This window comes from Gossypium arboreum, chromosome 9 (assembly GCF_025698485.1).
Source record: "Gossypium arboreum isolate Shixiya-1 chromosome 9, ASM2569848v2, whole genome shotgun sequence".
Classification (NCBI taxonomy): domain Eukaryota; kingdom Viridiplantae; phylum Streptophyta; class Magnoliopsida; order Malvales; family Malvaceae; genus Gossypium; species Gossypium arboreum.
Window position 1 is genome coordinate 17501832 of NC_069078.1, and position 15066 is coordinate 17516897.

The following is a 15066-nucleotide window of genomic DNA, read 5'->3' on the forward strand; positions in this document are numbered from 1 at the left end:
TGGTGCAATATGAAGTTTTAAATTATGTTAGAGAACTTGTGCTACTCAGTTTTAAGTGAAAACGAGCAAAAGGGCTTAATCGGTAAAAATACCTAATAGTCATAAGTATATGTTAGAGTGAGAATTTGATGTTGCCATAGAAGGGAAAAGTCATCATCATGTCATAAAATATAAGAATAAGGGATGAATTTTAATTCCCGAGCCTAGGGGCAAAAGTGTAAATATGCAAAAGTTTAGGGGCAAAATTGTAATTTTTCTAAAGTTTGAGTTAAGGACTGTTTTGAATAGTACATTAATTAAATAAGTAAAATATGATGTTTTAGATCCCGAAAATGAGATTTGAACCTAGAATGAGAGAAAATCAAAATTAGGAAAGTTGGTAAAATGGCCGTTTTAATATCAAGGTAAGTTCATATGTATAATAAGCATTAATTTATGCATGTTTCAATGTAAAATTGATATATTTACTATGATTTCGAGGTGTTGAAAGTATGTAAGTTGGTATGATAATAATATAGCAATAATGCTATAATTTATATTTGAAAATTAAATTTAGTGAATTAATTGAATTATGTTAAACTAAATGATTATGGTGCCAAGTTTATGAATTGATTTAAAATATATCTATGGTACATGAAGTGCATTGAATTATCATACATAAATGTGATTTCTATGATTATGGATATCTTGGGAAATTGTAAGTTCATATGATTTTTAATAAGACAATGTGTAATTTAATGTTATTACGTTGATATTAAATGAGATGTAAGTTTATATGTAAGTAATACATCACTATTACTTGTATTATGATATTTTATAATAATATTGGAAATATGTTTGTGGATAATTACTTGATTGGTGAAATTGTTGGAAAAGAGAGAAATCCGGTTGAACCTTCGGAAAGATTGGATATACAGATGGTATGTAGCTAGGTCACATGTATGGTGCTGAGTGCACATCATGTGGACAAGAGAGCTACAAGACATTATGATGTAGCTAGGTCACATGGGTGATACTATGTGTACACCTGTAGACAAGAGAGCTACGGGATATATGCAGCTAGGTCGCATGCGTGGTTCCAAGTGAAGGACACCATGTAGACAAGAGAGCTACGAGATAAACTGGCTAGGTCACATGGGTGGTACTAAGTGTTCACCATGTGTACAAGAGAGCCGAACTATATGATGGGTGGAGCTATGTGCTGAAACCACCAAGTATCGAGGATTGATCCGAAGTGTTCAATGGGAGACTCTCTATGTATTGCTTTGTGAGTTTTGTGATGAATAAGTGCAGGAACTTGGTTATGTGAATGATGAGTTCATTAAGTGACCAGGATGTGGTAAGGTTATAAACAAGTAAGTTATACATGAGGATGATTTTATGGTGACCTTGTGATCATGGGCCTATACTTGTGATGTATGAAATGTGGTGAAAATGATTTGTGATATGTATGTTAAAATGAGGTTAATACAAAGAAAGTGTGAAAGAGTGAATTAGCAATAAAACTGTTTTGGACAGTAGCAGTGATGCGAATTTAAAAAATCACCAAAAATATTATAAATTGAATCAGAGATTGAATGATATATCAAATTAAATCTTAATGAGTCTATTTTCATATAAAAGAAACATAGAAAGCAAAGGAGTTCTATATTTGGAGGTATTTATGTTTTTGTGAGAGTGGTTCAGAATGGTTATGTGATCCCCTGTTCTGACTTTGGAAAATCACAAAAATTTGGAGAAAAATAATTAGAGGCTCAAAATTATATTTTTAAAATCCCTAATGAGTATATTTTCAAGATAAATCAACAAGAACATTATCCGAGTTCTGTACTATGAGATAATTAATTTTTAGTTAAGAGAGGTTAGAACTGTTAGAAAGTGAAATAGGGGAAATTTTAATGAATAAAATGTACTAATTGCCTAAACGAAAAATTATGAAAATTTTTTGGTGGAAATAAATATGAGTCTAGTTTCTGGGGAAATTTACAGATCTTAATTTGGAGCTCTGTAGCTCGAATTATAAATAATTAAGTGACTATGACTCGTGTGGACAGTTTGATGTGAACATTTATTAGTAAATTGTGAAATCGTACTTACAAGAATGCTATATACATTAAGGATGTGGAATGGAGAGGAGGAGAAAAATAAATATATGTGGAATACATAGAAACTATGGTATATGAAATATTGATATAATAAAATAAATGATATGTGTTTATAAGAAAACAAAAAGAGAATGTTATGTATCATGACATATATATATATATATATATATATATATGACTAGTCTCAATGTAATGCTTGTTGGGTATGGAATTGAATTGAAATGTTTCAGGCAAACATGTTATTCTGCGCATCTGAATCGTGGTATTTTATAAAGATATGATGTAGCTTTAAATATGAATGCTTGATGATTAAGCTGAAGATATTTGGTAAGATGATAATCTTGGTATAAATGTATAAGTGGTACTATAATAAACAAGGTAAAATGAGTATGAGAGACACATGTATGATGACATACAAATGCTATGTTTGTGGTTTAATTGAGGATGTTTAATCATTAAATGAATACCATGTTATACGCTTTTGATTTTGTATAAGTGTGTAAGAGATCAAGGTTGACCAAAGCTTGGAAAATAGCTGAGGTATATTCCACACAGGTAGAGACACGACCATGTGTCTCAGCCGTGTATGGAACACGACTTTGGGACATGGGCGTGTGGAGCCTTAAAGCATGAAATTTCCAAGATTTTCGTAAGTTCTCGGTTTAGTCCCGAACCCCTTTCTAAAGTAGGTTTTGGGCTCCGTAGACTCAAATAAGGGACTATGTGTAAGAGAATGAACGCTTTGAAATATGAATGAAATTTTATGGACCGTATTTTAGTTTAATGTTTGATGTTTGTCTGGTACCGCCTCGTACCTTATCCTGGCCTCGGATACGGGTAAGGGGTGTTACACCTTTTGTGAAGATGCCCTCACCATGGGTTACCATGCTGGCTACAGGTTCAAACATTTCATAATGGCCTGAATCCTTCAACTAGATAGATGATTGACGCAACTGTTGATGGAACTATCAATAATAAGACACCTAAGGATGCTTATAAATTTATAGAAGAGATGTCATTGAATAATTATCAGTGGCAAGTCATGAGGACAGAGCCAACAAAAACAGCCAGCATTTTTAATGTCGATTCGGTCACTATGCTCTCTAATCAGGTACAACTTTTGAATAGAAAAATTGACGGTTTTCTTGGTTCTTCACAGGTTCACCCAGTAATGTAGTGCGAAGCAAGTGAAGGTGGATCAAGCAATTCAAAATACCCACCCTATGGCCACAGCATGGAGAACGAGCAGTTAAATTACATGGGTAATAATCCTCAATCTCAAAATAATCCTTATAATGCAGGTTGGAGAAACCACCCAAATTTCTCATGGGGAGGCCAAGGGAATCAGAGACCACCACCTCTAGGCTTCCAACAACCACGCTACCAACAAGAGAAAAAGCCGAACCTTGAGGAGATGCTAACAAAATTCATCTCGGTGTCAGAAACTCGTTTTTAGAATACCGAGATAGCACTTAAGAATCAACAAGCATCGATCCAAGGGATCGAAACTCAGATAGGACTGCTCGCCAAATTAATATCTGAACGACCACAAGGTAGCTTGCCGAGTAACACTGAATCTAACCAAAGGGAACAACTCAACACAATTACCATCCAAGACAAGGAAGGGTTAGAGGAACCAGAACCAGGACCGAGGCAAGGAATTGTGGTAAGTAAAAGCAAAAGTGAGGAAGACCACAATAAACAAACACCGGTAAGTAAAGAGTACAGACCTCATGTGCCATATCCCAATGCGACAAGAAAAGACCGCACAGACGAACAATTCGATAAATTCCTTAAATTGCTAAAGAAATTACATATTAACTTACCGTTTATTGAAGCTCTTTCACAGATGCCAAGCACAGTCAAATTCTTAAAGGAGCTTTTAACAAATAAGCGAAACTTGGATGAAGCGTCGCATGTGGAGCTAAATGCGGTTTGCTCAGCCATACTACAGAATAAGCTAGCCAACAAATTAAAAGGTCCAGGTAGTTTTACAATTCCTTGTTTAATTGGTAGCTTAGATGTTAATAATGCTTTGGCTGATTTAGGGGCTAGTATCAATGTCATGCCTTACAAAATGTTTAAGCAATTAGGTCTTGGGAAACCCAAACAAACTAGGATTAGTATTCAATTCGCTTATAAAACAATTAGATTTCCTAGGGGTATTATTGAAGATGTACTCGTTAAAATTGACAAATTTATATTCCCAGTTGATTTCATTGTTCTAGACATAGAAGAGGATAGTAACGTTCCTTTAATTTTAGGGAGGCCCTTTTTAGCAACTGCTAGAACAATAATTGATGTTGGCATAGGTGAACTCACACTTCGTGTGGGAGATGAAACAATCACCCTTTAAGCTCGTAATTCGAGTAACACATCTAAAATTGAAGTTGGTGGCATAAATCATCCTACTAAAACTGAACTTGTGGTGCAACCTACTTTGCAGGAAATAGGTTTGAAGAACATACATGAGCCATGTTCAAGCAACAACAAAAGACCTATTTTTGAAGAATGAAGGTTATAAATCGAGGAATTAGATGAATGGCTAACACATAAACCGAAAACACATGATAAACCCAAACCACGCCATGACAAGCTAAATTTTTCCTCAAATCAACTTAAGGTTGGAGACAAAGTGCTATTTGATGCAGCAGACCCTCGTATTACCACTTCTGAACCGAATGAAGAAATCCCTCTTACGGTACTTAGCATTTTTCTATACGGTACAATCGAGGTAATGCATCCCAAATTCGGCACGTTCAAGGTAAATAGTACTCATCTTAACCCTTATGTTAATAAAACTGATAATAGGGATGAGGAATGCAAACTTCTCAAACCACTATAACCACGCAACAAGAGAGGTAAGTCGATCTTAGACTATAAATAAGCGGCGCTTCTTGGGAGGCAACCCGAGCACTAACAGTATTGATTTCTTTAAAAATTTAGTTTTTAACATCTAGTCACTAACTGAGCCCTTGAAACACAGGCTTTCTAATCCACACGGCCAGGCACACAGGCGTGCCTTAGGTCGTGCTCACACCACGGGAAGAGAGACGGCCATGAGAAAATAAGGCAAAAATTTTCCCCAACACAAGATGCGATAAGCTGCCATGGCCGTGTGACATGGCCGTGGGCGGGTCTGTCAAAACAACACGGGCGTGCGACACACTCGTGTTTAGAAACCGTGGTTGAAACTAAGAATTTAGCACGGACGTGTGACACTCCCGTGCCTACCACCTGTGCTCAGGACTGATAAAACAACACGGGCGTGCACCTATACACATAAGCGTGGGAGAAGCGAACGAAGTAGACCACTTCCTTCTTGCGTTTGTTTATTATTTCCTCTCTATTCTCTTCAAATATTTACCTTATTTCATGATCATTTTTTTTTTGATTATTTAGAGTAAATGTTTATAGTTATAATAATACTTATGCTCTTTGTTAGAAATTTGCCATTCTAGGATACATTCATCCATTTCTTTTTGTGTTTCCATGGATTTCATGCTTACCCACACCATATTTCATATTATCAAACCCACATGCATTCATTCACTAGATATTTTCATTTGCATTACTCTCATAGTCCTATTCATAATAATGACTTGATATATCTGCTTTGGTTGTTTTAGTCTAGTACGTAAGCCCCATGAAATATTCTTATTCAGTTTTAACACGCGTACATTCTTGGGAGTATTTAACTTCGACTCTTCATTACAGGTATACAATGTCAACCTCACATGGTAAGAAGACCGTTGTCCCCGCCTTGAAGAAGAGGAAAGGAGCAGCGACATCCTCGGGTCCTACCGCAGAGATTAGGCACCCATTCCTCCAGTTTCCTTTGGTACCCCAGGAGGAACTATTTCAGATATTACGGGCCCGACCTCTAGGTGTGGGCCGCTGCATTGACTGGGCCATACTTGAACAAATTCAAATGGCTGACGCGGTCCGAAACCTCCTGACGACTGAACCATGGGGGCTCTTCTTTGAGATCATCGAGCCGATGTGCCTCGAGCTTACAATGGAACTCTGCTCGACCTTACATCTTCAGGTCGTCATGACAAACTTCGACGATTCTGGAACGGTCCAGTTCCGCTTTGGTGGTCTAGTGTGCTAATTGAGCGTACCAGAGTTTGGAATTGCACTAGGGCTGTACACGGAGGAGTTCATGGACGACAATGAACTCGGCATCCTCTATCGCCACATCCACTACTCTCCCTCAAAGTGCTGGAAGGACCTCGTCCCTGGCTTGGCCACCTATGATCCTAGCCGCTCTAAGGCATCAGCCCTCGCCCCATCCCTGCGATACCTACACACCATCTTGGCCCACATTCTGACAGGATGGGGAGAGAGCACCAGCGTCATCAACACTCACGACACCTATTTCCTGTGGAGCATGGCGAACGGGCACGTCTTTGACCTTGCCTATTCATTGCCATCGCCATCTGCCATCAGACGGAGCGGATAGGATAGGAGTCATCTCTATCGGGCCCTATGTGACTTAATTGGCTTGGCACTTTGGGCTCCTCAACACAACAGCACAATCATCCTCCCTCACTCTCATTGGCCAGATGTCCCCACAAGGCATCTCAAGCATGCTACATATGAGGATGATCGAGAAATGACGTGGAACCTACCCTCCTCAGTACCGCCTCATCCAGTCCACCGAGAAGGAGGACCCAGAGGACATTACTGATGATGTCCCTCCACATCATGAGGACCCACCGTCTCAGCCACCACCCATCCATCGTCCAGTTCATGCGGCAGCTTCATACTCTGACATATCTGAGTGCCTTACTCGATTTGAGCAGCAGTGTTTTCAGTGTTTTGATCACATTGATGCTACTCCTCATCAGATTTGTCAGCAGCTTCACATCTCATTGCCTTGGCCGATTATTCTCCATAACTCCAATTCAAGGAGTTTATTCATCATTCAGGGAGTTTCACTTCTCTCCCTATCTTATGATTATATATCTATATTTTTCAATGTATCTATCTTTGTACATTGAGGGCAATGTACATCTTAAGTGTGGGGGGTCTTTTATATCATTATCAAAAATCCCTGAATTTTGTCTTGTTCTCATATAATCTTCTCATACCACTATTAGAATGAATTTTGATTAAGTTGTGATTTTTATTGATATGTCTTGAATTAAAACATAGGCATTTATGCATTGATCGTTTAAAATTTAAGAAATTAGGGAATCAAGCATGATAAGTTCATTTTTGAGAATTAAAATTTTTTAGGTTGTTTCCCCAAGTTTAGATATTATCTTGAGTTGAAATTCACAAGTTTAAACATCAAAAAGTGATAATTTTTGTGAGATATTAAGCCTTTAGAGCATATGTTATTTCTTTCATGCTCACTTTTATTATGAGAGCGTCAATATTGATTTGTTATTCTAGAACTTGCTTGATTATGCATGTCAAGACCACACCATTTGATTTGATATGTCGAGATGATAAAGGCACTTAGGTTTAACCCACTCACTCCACAAAAGCCTACCTTCATAATTAACCCTTAGTGATCCCCTCTGAGCCTAACAAGCCATTAATTGATTTACCCTCAATATTAACCTATAACCCATTATTGTTGAAATCCCCTAGTTTGATCCCTATTTTTGTCAAGATTTGATTTGAATTAATTACTTATCTATGTTTTATTCTTCGTTGCAACAATTAAGTTCTATGTTATTTGACTTTTTCTCAAAAAAAAAAACAATACTTACATACATATTAGTAGTAATTCGTAATTTTTGGGCTTGAGTGTTAATTCCACATTCTGAGAAGAAGCTCACTTGTATTCAACTGATAATTAGTTATTTTTCTAGTTAGGTGATTTCTTTAATTCAATCTCAATTCTAACCTTTTCTTTCAGCTTGTGACCACACCCCCTAACCAAAGCCACGTTACAACCCTCTAAAGACCTTTTTGATTGATGTATCATCTCAATATATAGTGGTAGAGATTTGATTTTCATGCAAGCCTATGGTAATGACTTTTCATATTGACTAATGAGTGCTTTATTTGATGTCCTTAAACACCTCTAGTGATTTGAGTGAATCTTTAATGAGGATGTTAAACTCTGTGATATTTTGATCAAAGGTGATTACTTAGATGAGGGGGACACCTATGTTTTCATGATAAAATGCTCAACTTGGAATGTTTCAAACTTTGATGTAATTTTAGTTGAATTTTCGATGTATGATTACTTATGAATTATTTTGAGATATTATTGATAGGGATTATAAATTAAGAAGAATTTATTTTGATTGTGAGTTGAGGATTTTGCTTGAGGACAAGCAAACGCTTAAGTGTGGGGGTATTTGATAAACCGTAAACTATACATATTTTTATCCCATGCTTAGCACATTTATGGATGGTTTCTCCTTAGATTTTGTGAATTCGATGCTCCTAACTCTTTAATTTCATATTTTATACTTAGGTGAGCATAGGAGAGTAAAAAGAGCGAAAAACAGGCAGAAAACGAAGAAAATAGACCCACATGGGAAATCAACACGGCCTGGACTTCCTCACATGGGTAAGCCACACGGTCTTGTACATTTGGCAGGATCAAAGCCCGACTTACACAGGTAGACTACATGCCAGTGCCTATTTAACAGCCTTGACCACGGGCTGGAGCAATCGCACACGGGCGTGTCCCTGCCAAGCCCAAGTATAGTCTTATTCAGAAAAGCCACTTTTGGGGGCTCTTAGGCATTGTAAAGTGTAACACCCCTAACCCATATCCGTCGCCGGAATTGGGTCATAAGGGCATTACAGAATAAAACACAATTCCGAACAATTGAATAAACATTTAAATAATCACAAGAATATGTTTCAGAAAATTCATTAAGATTTAAAACGTAAGCTAACAGAACTTTTAATTTGAACATTTCATATTATTGATAAAAATTAGGCATAACTTTTACAGGTAACTATATTAAATTATATTGCATCAACAATTCTATAAATACAGCATTAACATGGAAATTTTTGTGAACGACATATATTTTACATATTAATACTATTAATAGCAAGCATTTGATAATAAGTCAACTTACTTCATCCCTTGGTCTGACTGGCTATCATATATATGTTATAGGCATTCATTATTTACACTTATTTAACAAGTTCATATAACCATTAGCATATAAGTATTAGACATACATAATTAGTAATACATCTCCGGTACCAAGCTCATGAAGACTTAATTAACATGTAAAGCCAAATGCATGTACGCATGTACTAACTTATTGTATAAATGAGCATTTCAATTGTGACTTGCATATACTTTTCTTTTTACCTAATATTTTATAATTTATCTTAATCCAATGTCATTCATAATAGGCTACATGACCGAATGTACATATAATCAAGACAAGTCTATTATATATTATAATTACGTCCTGTATATAGATTCAATTCAAAACCTAGCATACATGTATTTATGTAACATAATCATCTTATGCTCATGCAAGGTACGCACTGACCTAAAAAGCCAAGGCCACACTTGATATTAAAATATCCAAAATATATCAAATGGTTGACAGCTTAAATCATGAACCACATGCAGTATTTATCATTATTAATTAAGCTAATAAAATTAGAATATAAACACCTAACATTAAAACAATGTCACATCTTATATTTCCATCACATGATAATGAATATACCATACATACGTTTTATCTATACTCATTCAAGGCCGAACCTTACTGTCTAAAAATCATATATGCACCCAAACTTCCATCATAAATTATCAATAGATAGACTCATTAAACATTTAACTAAGAATTTTTAGCATAATCTGCAAGCCATTATCAAAACATATAGTGCTCATCATAAACATTATGCATTCAAGGCACACCACTTAGTAACCAAGATTAATATAAGTCTTACCTATCATAACCGATCATTAATATAATAATTTAGCCATTTTCACATGGCTTTCATACAAAACCAACATTCATCAAGTCAAGCACACTTTAGTCTATACATGCCATAATTTGCATTTAATTTATAAAGGTACCCAAAATAGTAGATAGTGTGATGAGCCTCGCTGACGATCCCCGAGCTGATAACTTGATTTCCAAAATCTAAAAAAAAAAATAGAAACAAATATACACACGGTAAGCTATTATAGCTTAGCAAGTCATAAGCAAATAATTGACCTAACATAGTGTTCCACTCAATTAGGCTAACACATTGTAATTAAAAACTATATACCATTTAATCTCGACCTACAACCTGTATATAAATCCCCATGTATACATTCGCACCTGGACATTAACTAGGCCGAATGGTCAAAAGGCCAAATTGTCTTATTATCTTACAATTTTCAAAAAAAAAAAAAACTAATTATATTATAATCAAACCTGCATATACTTTTACATAAGCTAGTAAATTACAATATAATATCGCATAAATATTTATACATATATGTATATCACCAACAGGGCCATTTATATATATATATAATCACACACTTGTATATAATTATGAATCATTTCTTGATGGCCAACTTTTAAAATCACAAAGCCGAATTCACATACCAATAGCACTTAAATTTATTAATATCAACTTCACATGAACAAACAATTTATTAAGTATAAACTTATATTATCATTAAAAATGAACAAACTAATTCATATCTGGCCGTTTAACTCGTAATACACACTTTTATCCAATTTACTTTGCCCGATGAACCATTCGAAATTGGATAGGACACTCGGATAATCACACAAGTCATACAATGCCAACGTCCCAGACGTGGTCTTACATGTAGTCACATATCGATGCCACTGTCCCGGACAGGGTCTTACTCGTAAACACATATCGGAATCATATAACGATGCCATGGTCTTACTCGCACACATATATCGGAATCCTATGTCATGACATATGTATCCTAACTATTCCTAAGGTTCATACGGGACTTTCGGACGTCGTAACTCTGTCGAATCGAACGCGGAAGTGTAGTAGTCAAATTTAATCATTTTCGGCCATAGCATATTAAAAATTCTACATTTCATAACAGCATATAAAATTGACATTTAATTACTAAATACACACGTCTATTTGCTTATAAACTTACCTCGGACGGTACAAAACGGAATCGGGCGACTAGTCGACAACTTTCATTTTTTCCTGATACAAATCCGATTTCTTTAGTTCTTGATTTAAAAATATTCAAATTAAGCTCATTCAAACATATTTTCATTCAATTTATCCCAAAACACATAAATAGGCAAATTACTATTTTACTCCTAACATTTATAATTTTTACAATTTAGTCCTTATTACACAAAACACAAAATACACAAAATTTCCAATTACCCATGTTTAGCCGAAACTTACCCATTACTATACAAGTCCATATATTTCATTAATTTCACATTTTAGTCCCTCAAATTATTATTTTTGCAATTAAATCCTAATTATTCAAAATTATCAAAAATTCCAAAATAAAATATGTTAAGCTAAAACATATCTTTCATTTTTCATCATCAAACCACAAAAATCACAAGCTATCAATAATAGCACGACTCAAAATATTCATCAAAATCAAAAATTCAAGCATGGGCTTTGTAGTACTCGAAGCAACGATCTCAAAAATGTAAAAATTATCAAAAACCGAACAAAAATGAACCTTGATTTTAGCTTGGAAGATGGCCGAACCTAACTTCTCCTATTTCTCTTGTTTATATTCGGCTATGGTTGAAATAATAATATAAGCACTTTGTTTTATTTATCATAAATTATAACATATATATTATTATTTTTTAATTATTTTACTTTTTAACTTTAGTTAATAAATTATAAAATCACATATATCATGCCCACTACCGTCCACTTCATATATAATGGGCTAATTTCATCACAACTACTCCCATGTAGAAAGCCATCAACAAATAAGCCCTTTACAAAATAAACTACCCACTTTTTAATTTACGCGATTAAGTCCTTTTATTTAATCGGATACCTAAACGACAAAATTAAATCACGAAATTTTCACAGACATAAATTCACATAGAATAAACACAGAAAATAATTTTAAAATATTTTTTGACTCGGATTCGTGGTCCTGAAACCACCGTTTCGAGTAGGGTCTAAATCGGGTTGTTACATAAAGCCTATTTAAACACCTGATGAGGCACTTATAAGGGACACATAGAGTAGGAGGCAAGGAATTACTCAAGGGAAGCTGATTGATCAATCTCAGAAGCCGGATTCATCGTCAAGACTGAAGATCTCCCTTCAACTTCCATTCAAGGGTTTTGAGTTTTCTTTGTGTTTTGTTATCTTTATTCTTTTGAGATGTTTTATTTCATAAGTATGAACTAAACCCCCTAAATACCTAAAGGGAATGAAACCTAAGACAGATCTTGTATTATTATTTGAATTTTATGATAAATATTTGACTTATTCTTAATTCTTGTTTTAATATTCCTGGATATTGATTCAAGTTAATGCTCTTATTCAGAGGAGGAAAAGACCCTATTTAAGAGTAAATTTTTCATAATTAAGCAGGGTTGATTGCACGCCTAGAGATAGGGTGATAAGATTTTACCGGATTAAGGTGAAACCTAATAAGGGGATCCATATATCGAGTTAAAGCAACACTAGGGCATTAATTAGAAAGAGATTTCAATTAATCTATCTAGGGTTAGACGTTATTAGTCTCGAGAGATATAATAGTATAACTTAGGAATTTCTATGAATCAAGTCAAATGAATAAATCGTCTGATTTAGAGTCAAATAACAAGTGAAGTCTAGGTGGATTTTTCCTTGGGTATTGTCTTAATAAATCGAATTTTCCCCAAAAGCTTTTCCCCAATTTCTCTCTGTGCATCCTTAGTTTAGTTAATTAGTTTAGATAAACAAACCCCTTAATTTTTAGGCTAGATTATAAAAAGGAAGTAATTACTAGTACTCTTGGTTCCTTTGGGTTCGACAATCCGGTCTTGCTAAAGCTATACTACTGTTCAATAGGTACATTTGCCTTCATCGTGGTAATAGTTAGTTTCAAGAACGATTAATTATAAATCTTTAAAATCTGTCGTGAATATCACGTATTAATAAATGACTCAATTACTATTTGATAGTAACTGACTTTTCATGAAGGCAAATGTAATGGTTACCTTGAGATAAAATAAGATCATATTGGGAGAAATGATTTATCCGAAAGAGATTATGGATATCCTATAAGGGTAACACACTTATGAAAATGTTATTGAACAAGTACTGATTGAGAAGGTTTCGTAATAGTATGTAATTAGGGAGAGCTTAATATTGATACTATAGTGGAATGACTTCATTAATAAATGAGTTTATAATTAATAAGCGAAAAGTTGGAACCTAATTATAAATCATTTGAGTCCTAATTATATATGTCCAATCGGTCCCTCCACTAGCTCATTGAAATCAGAAATGAATTGTATATAAATCAAATGAACAAAAATGGTTAGAAACGATAAAGTTAGAGAAATGTGTTACATTCGGAAATGAATGGTTTCTCACTAAGTATGGAAATGACCTGAGAATTAATTTAAGTTTTTGGAATTATTATTCAATTAAATAATTGAATTTTCAAAGTGAAATTAAATTAATTAGTCATTTTGAATCCGTTGAAAATGAAAATTAAATATATTTCCTCGTAGATTCTTTTACGATAAAGTTGCCATGACTTTTAACGAAATTAGAATTGGGTTGAAGAAATTATTTAATTAGAAAAAGTAATTTATCGAAAATAAATAAATAAATAATTTTTATTTTTTGAAATAGAAAAATATGTATTGGGTGGGATTAAATTCTAAACCTGTAAGCAAATATAATTGGACTCAATAAAGGAGAGGCCCAAATCTCCATCATAATACATTTGAGGGGAGTCACACCCTATTGTCACCCCCTTTTTGAGTTCAACTAAAAGATTGGGTTTTCTATTAAATAAATATGTTTGTATTTTACTAATTCAACTAGGAGTCTCCTATCTATCCTTATAGATAGTTGCCACAGGTAAAGTTATTTATAACACAAGTTTCACATTACTTTGATATATTGTTATTTTGCCCGAAAAAAGTGAGAATTTATTTTCTACGTATAAATTCAATTTTGGGAGTAACAAATTTTCCTGTTTCTATTGAGAAAGTTGCTTTCCTACTAAAAGTAAGAAATTATTTTTGGTTCTATGTTTGATTCATGATTGTTCAAGCCCACAATCGAAGCGATTCATGGTATGAGAATCATGGAGAAGGCCGATGAGTTGAAATCTGAGAACGTCTAGGATCTACCTCACACAAAGCCCAAGTATTTTTTGGGAAAAAAATTATTGCTATAAATATCACAAACCGGCTTGATTTTCAAATTTCTAATTTTTTGCTGTGACGAAAAACCATTTTGAAATTGAATTTTTCCCAACATGGAACTATTCTGAAATTTCAGGCATACATTCAAGACCACAAGGAATAAAGCTTAAGAAAGGTCTATCAATTTGGTGGTGCTCAAGGAAAAAGGGATACATGATTCACTTGTGGAAGAAATGGAGAAATTAATCATTGAGAATCCATTCGATGCATAGTTAAGGGGGCGTGGTTGATCACCTGAGAAATGTTTCATGAATTGTTGGTTAAATTGATTGTTTTGTACATTATTTAGATTTATGAATTTTTATTTGTATTTTTAGATTTGTGCATTTTAATTTTTCACTTTGGCCTAGGTTTTTATTGGTATTATATAGAGGATTTATTCGTGGGGTTGAAGAATTAAAATTTGAAATGAATCATATCAAAATTGCAACCAATGTCGCAACACATAATTGTTGTGGTTGCGACACCAATGCACTATTTGGTATTTATCAGGCTCAATGTCGCAACACAGGGGTGTTAGTGTCGTGACATCTATGACAATCTCGAGTGAATAATTGATGATTAAAATAGAGACAGTATCGTAACATCAGCACATC